Source organism: Bos javanicus, chromosome 17 (genome assembly GCF_032452875.1).
Source record: "Bos javanicus breed banteng chromosome 17, ARS-OSU_banteng_1.0, whole genome shotgun sequence".
Lineage (NCBI taxonomy): Eukaryota > Metazoa > Chordata > Mammalia > Artiodactyla > Bovidae > Bos > Bos javanicus.
This window is the reverse complement of record NC_083884.1, coordinates 51505018-51513831: the sequence shown is the minus strand read 5'-3', so window position 1 is coordinate 51513831 and position 8814 is coordinate 51505018. Positions and strand designations below refer to the sequence as shown.

The window sequence follows — 8814 nt, the reverse complement described above, 5'->3', positions numbered from 1 at the left end:
AAAAGGCCATCATGATTAAGCCTAGCTTCAAAATAATTCACTAAAAGAATGGATGAAGCAACTTTAACAAAAAAAACTTGATAATAATTGAATCTGAGAAACAGGTACATGTGAGTTCATGGTATGATTTTCTCTACTTTTGTGTATGTTCCTACCATAGACAGAATGTTTGCATCCCATCTCCCTCTCCCCATCCGAAAGTTCAAATATTAAATCCTAACATCCAGCGTGATGGTATTTGGAGATGGGGCCTCTGGGAGGTGATGAAGTCATGAAGTTGGAGCTCTTTTGAATGAAATTCATACTCTTATTAAGGAAACCCCAGAAAGTTCCCTCACCCTTTCAGCCATGTGAGAACCAGGAAACCTGTAACCATCTATGAACCACCAAGAAGTGGGTTCTCACCAGCCACGGAATCTGCCAGCCCCTTGGTCTTGCACCTCCAGCCTCCTGAACTGTGAGAAATAAATGTCTGCTGTTTAGAAGTCACCCAGTCTGTAGTATTCTGCTACAGCAGACTGAACAGACTAAGACAATTTCCTTTTTTAAAATAGTAATAATAGAAATACATCTCCCTGATTGCTACTTGAAAGTCAAGAGTAAAGGCAGGCACAGTACTGGACTGGGGGAATCCAATGGTGGGCAAAGCAGCCATGGTCCCAGTCTTCTTGGAGCTCTCGGTCCTGAAGACTGATGACAGATACATAATCACAGAGGTCTAGAATTAGAAATCGCGCAACAAAGGAAAAAGAGTTCTCGCAGAATTGAGAGTGGGAGGTCCTATACCAGGATATTATCCTCTCCCTCAAAACCACCTTCTGCTTCTCCCCCCTAATGTCTTCCTTAAGAAGAGGACCCACAGGAACCAGGTCAGCAAGCTCCCTTGTCCTCTGTTTTTTAGCTGGTTCTGGCCAGTGGGAAGTAGGAGACTCCAAGAAGGTGAGTGATGGAAAACGAGGTGTTCTTCAGCCTCCTCTAGCTATATTTCCGTAGATTAAAGATACCCCTGGGACTTCTGAGGTGATCCAGTGGTTAAGACTCCACACTTTCAATGCAGGGGATGTGGGTTTGATCCTTGGTTAGGGAACTAATCCCACATGCCACCTGGTGTGACCAAAAATAAATAAATAAATACAATAAAAATGAAAGGTTTGAATTTAACAGATAGCTTGTTATCCATGCTAATACAAATAAATACTTTAAAAAATTTATACTGCTAATCCCCTTCTGACTCCTCTTATTGAGAATCTATTTTCCATCCCCCAGAATCTGGGTTGACACTGTGACTGGTTTCAATCACAGGTTGAACTGTGGCAGAAGTGACCCTGTGTCACCTCCAAGAGTGGGCCTTAAGCCATCAGAAGCTTTTGCCTTCACCTCCTAAAACATTCCTTAAAAAAATTATTTTTTATTTGTTTGTGCCGGGTCTTACTAGTGGCTTGTGGGATCTTTAGTTGTGGCATGCAGGATCTAGTTCCCCAGGGATTGAACCCAGGCCCCCTGTGTTAGGAGTGTAGAATCTTAACTGGAGACTACCGGGGAAGTTCCTAAAACACTCCTTCTTGAACTCAGCCACCATGTTGTAAAGAAGCCCAAGCCTTGTGAGTGAGGACCTCGCATTCAGACAACAGCCCAGCTGAACTCCCAGCTAGCAACTAGCATTTGTGAACCTGTCAGGCATCTCAGCATTCCAGAACTATTCAACCCAGAAGATAATAAATACTAAATTTTTGTTGCTTCAAAGTCACTACATTTTGGAGTGTTTTTTTTTTTTTTCAGCAGCAACAGATAACAGAAACACTCAGGTTGGTAGTGATCCTTTCCAGGCAAGGCAGACCCTCTCCTTCCAGTTTCCAAAATCATTCCCTCCCCTCCAATCTTCAGCCCGAGGACGGAGAACAGCATCATGACCTCTTTTGTTTTCCTAATAGCTTTAAAACAATCCTTGTATTAAAGCCTTTTCAAAATCTTCTATTTGAGGTGCACTGTTCTCTTCCTTCTTGGAACCTGACAGATACAGAAACTGATACTGTGGTGAAAAAGGAATTAGTTAGGAAAGAAGAAGAGAATCCTAGAGACAATGTTCTGCAGGCGAAAGCCTGGAAGTAAGAAAGCATAGTCATGAAAAACAGCAAGTCTGTATCCAGAGAGTCCAGGTTCAAATCTTGGCTCAACTTGACACTTACTCCTCTGGACTTCAACTGCCCTATCTGTAAAATGGGGCTAATAATACCTATTTTGGAGGGCTGTGGTGTGGATGAAATCAGCTCATATATCTGAAGATGAAGATTTCACATGCTGCACAGTACAAAACAAAACTAAGCAGAGGAAAGGACCTGCTTGTCCACTAGATGTCAGTTTAGAAAGCCTTCCCTGGCTGGTCCAGATGGGGTCAGGTACCTCCATCATTCATTCCACAAACCATGGAATGGGTTTGCATTGGGCCCTGCTGTGAAGACAAGCGAGATCTTTGCCTTCGTGGTGCTTTCATAGCAGTGGAAGAGACAGACAGAAGCAATCAAGCAGGGTAAAGTCAGAGTGTCATGAAAAGAAGATAAGAAGATGTCGACAGGAGAGTTACTTGAGGTGGATCGGCCAGGGGAGGTCTCTCTGTGAAGGTGTCATTGGAGCCAGACTTTAATGCAGACCTGTGAAAAGTGTTTAGAGCAGTGAGCACAGCACATAACAAGGTCCTGGGGTAAGCACAGCCTGAACACAACAGATGATCCACACAAGAGGCTAGGAAGCTTGCATCTCAGGGAGTGGCAGGGACCTGGGCCAGGGCCAGAGCTTCAGGGCTTGTGAGCCCTGGGGAGGGGTCTGGGCTTTATCCCTGGGATTTAAGCAGGAAGTAACTTGATCCTATTTGCTTTGAAACAGGTCCACTCTGTGACCTCTGTGATATACCCTCCCCAAAGCAGATTTCTTTCCCTGAGAGGATTTTTCTCAGGTGGCATTATAGACTCATTGATGTGAAAATAATACTTTTGTCATCACAGGTCTGGGACCTGTGTGAGACTGTGTCCCCCTCACCCATAGCAAATTCTCAGCAAACACAGTTAAAAAGCCCTGTGAGTGAGTGTTGAGGGGTCCCCCTTGGTACCACCACATCTTGCCTAAAGGATTTTCTGCAGCTGGCTGCAATGTGCAGAATAGTGTCGCCATCCATTGGTTGCCAAACAATATTTTTGGAACCTGCTTGTACCTAGGTTTCAGCCACCTCTGACACACACATCTCAGCCTGGTGCCCAGAAACAATGTTCCCCTTAGGAAAGAAACTGGCAACTTTGCTGTTCTGAAGTTGAATGAATTTTTTAAAAGAGCAAAGGACTTAAAGGAGTCTTTGTACCAACATTGGCCTCAACAACATTCCTGCCTGGCCATCCTCTTTTTTTCTTTTTCAAATGATTTTATTTATTTATCTATATTTGGCTGTGCTGGGTCTTCGTTGCAGCACGGGCTTTTCTCTAGTTGCAGTGAGTAGGGGCTATTCTCCAGTTGTGGTGCATGGGCTTCTCACTGCAAGGGCTTCTCTTATTGTGGAGCATGGGTTCTAGGGTGTGTGGGCTCAGACGTTGCCATTCCTGGGCCCTAGAACTCAAGCTCAATAGTTAGGCATAGTTGTTCCACATCATGTGGAATCTTCCTGGACCAGGGATCAAACCCACGTCTCCTGCATTGACAGGCAGATTCTTTACCACTGAGCCACCGGGAAAGCCCTAGCCATCTTCTCGCTCTGATGCTGTGAGATATGGCCCCAGGCCTCAGCAGGCCCCAGGCAAAGGAGGTAGGTATTGGAAAGGAAGGGGCCATGACAGGAGCTGAAATTTTCTGGGCAAGACAGAAAATGTTGCTCTGGCAGGAAAAATAGCAAAACAGACGGAGACTTACTGCAGATGGAGCCGTTTAGACAGGCTGAAGCACAGATACCTGGCTTTCACTGAAAAAAACCAGTGTACAGCAGACCACACACAGTGAGAGGTTAAGTGGTTCTCTTGAGTTAGGAAGAAAAGCCTGAAAAACTCCACTCAGATTTCAGCAAACCAGAGCTCACACACTTTGGGCCTAAGAACAAAAGCCCTAAGAAATTGAGACAGAAACTTGGACTGTGGACCTTTTGTGTGCTTTTAGCTACTTCCCTGAAAACCTCTGCCATAATCATGCCACCTTCACAGTCCACATTTCACATGCTTGAACAAAGTTCACTCCCACCCCAGGGCCTTTGCACCTGCTGTGTCCTCTACCTGGAATCCTTCCTGCAGGGATGTTCACATGGCTGGCTCTTCTTCATTCAGTTGTCTGCTCAGATGTCACCTTCCCAGAGAAGCCCCAGTCTCCTGCACTCTCAAACCACTCTATTTTCTTTCTTGAACATTATCTGAAATTATTACTTTCGTGTCTGTCTTCACCCACTGGAACGCAGCTCTATGACAGCAAGGCCCTCTCTCAAGCTCTCCACTACCCAGAACCATCCTGACACACAGAATGCCCTCAGTAGACTTTCACTGAATAAAGAAATCAATAAAGCTGTTGATTGTGGCTGCTGGCTCCTTGCCAAAAGATTTCACATCTGTAGCAACTGTAATGCTTTCAGTTGAAAGTACTAGAAAGCACCAACCCATGCCATTTAATAATAAAGACATTTATTACTTCCACATCTCAGGAAGTCCTGAGATGGTGCAGCTTCGGGGTTCTCAGTTTCAGTGGTCAAGTATGGACACCACTGAGAACTCAGATTCTTTCCGTCTTCCTGCTGTAGTATCTTCTGCAATGCAAGACAGTGGTTATTAACCCAGAAGTCCCCCAGCAACCACCCCCTTGTCTTATTGTCCAGAATTTTGTCACTGTGTCTACTGCTCAGCCAATCATAGTGATAGAATGATGCTAACCTCAAACCTGACTATCCTTTAGAATCCTGGGGTACTCTAAAGTCAGAGGTAATGCTCCATCCTTGAAGATTCTGGCAGTCTGGGATCCAGCACTGGCATTAGTATTTTTAACTCCCCATATCCCTGGGTCAGGAAGATCCCCCGGAGAAGGGCATGGCAGCCCACTCCAGTATTCTTACCTGGAGAATTCAGGTAACCTGGAGGTTACAGTCCATGGGGTCGCAAAGAGTCCAGCACAACTGAGCAACAAAGCACAGCACAGCACAGTGACCCCTACACGCAACCAGGGCTGAGAGCCGTTCATCTCTGGCTGTGGTTCTCCATTCTCAGAAATGGGAACAACACAGAAATGCAAACTTTGGGTCCTTACCCCAGACCTGCTGAATCAGACACTCTGGGGTGAGGCCCAGTAATCTGTGTCTTCCCACGTCCTCCAGAGCATCAGAACCTCTGAGCACTGCAAGAAAGGAGGAAAAGAAGCTTCCAGGAGAGCAAATGCTTTGAGTCCGGCCTGAGTCAGAAAGGAGGGACTCCCGCACCCACCGGTCCTCTAGATGGTCCTCCTTGAGAAAGGCCCATGGTCTCCCATTCCATCCTTTCTTTGAGGCAGCTAAGACATGGAGCAGCTTCAGGTGTCCCCAGCACTCTGTGATCTTGATTTTGGCTTTCCAGTGTGTTCTGAATTGAAGTTAGTGCGATCAGCCGGGGACTCCATGGGCAAAGGGCATGTGCTCTTCCAGCTCCTCCCTCCCCAGACCTGCCCCACGGGTAAGGGAGACAGGCTCTCAGGCAGAAAGTTTATTTCAGCAAGATGTTTACTGATCCCAATATATTGGAATCAAGTTCCTGAAACCCTACCCTAAGGATCTCATTCAGAGAGGAGCAAGACACCAGCATCACTCCAGGCTTTGTTATGTATGTAACAGTATTTGAGTCATTTTACTCTTTGTTCTGTTTTCCCTCCTTCCTCCCCCCAAATAATCATTAAGATTTCTCTTGTTTTGATATTTCTCGAATCCCTTCATTTCTCTCCATATGTTGTGTGTGAAATTGTGTGCCCTGAAAAAGGTTATGTTCAAGTCTTAATCCCAGGACCTGTGAGTGTGACCTTATTTGGAAACAGGGTCTTTGCTGGTGTGATTAAGTGAAGATGAGGTCATCTAGGATTTGGGTGAGCCCTAAATCCAATGACTGGTGTTCATACAACAGGAGAGGGGGACTTCCCTGGGGTCCCATTGGCTTAAGACTCCATGCTCCCAATGCAGGGTGCCTGGGTTCAATCCCTGGTCAGGGCACTAAGATCCCATATGCCACAACTAAGACCTGATACAGCAAAATATATTCATTCAGTTCAGTTCAATCACTCAGTCGTGTCCGACTCTTTGCGACCCCATGAATCACAGCACACCAGGCCTCCCTGTCCATCACCAACTCCCGAAGTTCACCTAAACTCATGTCCATCGAGTCGGTGATACCATCCAGCCATCTCGTCCTCTGTCGTCTCCTTCTCTTCCTGCCTGCAATCCCTCCCAGCATCAAGGTCTTTTCAAATGAGTCAGCTCTTCACAGGAGGTGGCCAAAGTATTGGAGTTTCAGCTTCAGCATCAGTCCTTCCAATTAACACCCAGGACTGATCTCCTTTAGGATGGACTGGTTGGATCTCTTTGCAGTCCAAGGGACTCTCAAGAGTCTTCTCCAACACCACAGTTCAAAAGCATCAATTCTTCAGCGCTCAGCTTTCTTCACAGTTCAACTCTCACATCCATACGTGACAACTGGAAAAACCATAGCCTTGACTAAACAGACCTTTATTGACAAAGTAATGTCTCTGCTTTTTAATATGCTATCTAGGTTGGTCATAACTTTCCTTCCAAGGAGTAAGCATCTTTTAATTTCATGGCTGCAATCACCATCTGCAGTGATTTTGGAGCCCCCCAAAATAAAGTCTGACACTGTTTCCACCGTTTCCCCATCTATTTCCCATGAAGTGATGGGACCAGATGCCATGATCTTAGTTTTCTGAATGTTGAGCTTTAAGCCAACTTTTTCACTCTCCTTTTTCACTTTCATCAAGAGGCTTTTTAGTTCCTCTTCACTTTCTGCTATAAGGATGGTGTCATCTGCATATCTGAGGTTATTGATATTTCTCCCGGCAATCTTGATTCCAGCTTGTGCTTCTTCCAGCCCAGCGTTTCTCATGATGTACTCTGCATAGAAGTTAAATAAGCAGGGTGACAATATACAACCTTGACGTACTCCTTTTCCTATTTGGAACCAGTCTGTTGTTCCATATCCAGTTCTAACTGTTGCTTCCTGACCTGCATATAGGTTTCTCAAGAGACGGGTCAGGTGGTCTGGTATTCCCATCTCTTAAATAAATAAAAAAGAAAAGAAAAAAAAAAAGAGTCACTTGATGGGGCTGGGGGCAGGGGAGGGGTTGAGAGCACTGCCCCCTGTTACCCAGGGTGCCAAATTCAGTAGGTTTTAATGAGCTTATAATTTTGCATTTCTAGCAAGTTCCTGGGAGACACTGATGCTGTTACTTCGAGGACCACACTTTGAGCATCACTGAAACACCGTCATGCTGCCTGGATGACCGACTCATCCCCCGACTGGCCTAAAGTGTCTACTCCGCCCTCCACCCGCAGGCAGACAACTTTTTAAAACTCACCTCAGAAACAGTCATTTTCTAATTTAAAACCCCCAGGAGCTTCTCAGGGCCTTCAGGACAAAGTTCAAACACCTTCAAAAGCCACTTTCACTATCTGGTCTCAGCTGTGCAAACTCACCCCAGACACAGGAAGAAATAAATAAAGAATCACTTTTCTTTGAATTTATCAAATAATTTTGAATAGATATAGTATTGCTCTCCTAGGCCTGTTGTAACAAAGTATTTACCACAAAAGGGGCTGCTTAAAATACAGAGATGTATTCTTGGGCAATTCTGGAGGCTAAAATCTAGAATCAAAGCGAGAGCTGGGCCTTACTCCCTCGGAAGGCTCTTAGGGGAGGATCCTTCCTTTCTCTTCCAGCTTCTGGTGGTTGCTGACTTCCTTGATGTTCCTTAACTTGTAGACACATCTCATCACGTAGCCGTCTTCTCCCTTTGTGTCTTCAGAGGCCTTGAGCAAAACATCCAGCTAAGCTGTACCAGAGTGCTGACCCACAGACTTGAAAAAAGGTATCTGTCTCCTCTCCCATAGGGACATCAGTCACCTTGGATTAGAGGCCCACCCTATTCCAGTATGACCTCATCTTCACTAATCCGCAATGACTTTATTTCCAAATAAGGTCACATTCTGGGACTTCCCTGGTGGTCCAATGGTTAGGACTCTGTGTTTCCAGTGCAGGGGATGTGGCTTCAATCCCTGGTCTGGCAGCTAAGAGCCCATCTGCCTCGCAGTTAGTTCAGTTCAGTTCAGTAGCTCAGTCATGTTGGACTCTGTGACCCCATGGACTGCAGCATGCCAGGCTTCCCGGTCCATCACCAACTCCAGGAGCTTCCTCAAACTGACGTCCATTGAGTTGGTGATGCCATCCAACCAGCTCATCCTCTGTTGGTCCCTTCTCCTCCTACATTCAATCAAGCATCAGGGTCCTCTCCATTGAGTCAGTTCTTTGCATCAGGTGGCCAAAGTATTGGAGCTTCAGCTTCAGCATCAGTCCTACCAATGAACATTCAGGACTGATTTCCTTTAGGATGGACTGGTTTGATCTCCTTGCCGTCCAAGGAACTCTCAAAGAGTCTTCTCCAACACCACAGTTCAAAAGCATCAATTCTTCGGTGCTCAGCCTTCTTTATGGTCCAACTCTCACATCCATACATGACTACTGGAAAAACTGTAGCTTTGACTAGATGGACCTTTGCTGGCAAAGTAATGTCTCTGCTTTTTAATATACTGTCCAAGCTGGTCATAGCTTTCCT

At 45.7% G+C, this 8814-nt stretch overlaps 1 long non-coding RNA gene across 1 annotated transcript; it reads right to left on the bottom strand.

Annotated features, from left to right (window-relative positions):
* Nucleotides 1-4626: 4626 nt before the first annotated feature.
* On the bottom strand, nucleotides 4627-8246 carry LOC133228748 (uncharacterized). The gene is made up of 2 exons (XR_009730353.1): nucleotides 5069-8246; nucleotides 4627-4765 (listed from the first exon to the last, which is right to left on the bottom strand). It is a non-coding gene; the product is annotated as an uncharacterized LOC133228748 (long non-coding RNA).
* Nucleotides 8247-8814: the final 568 nt, after the last annotated feature.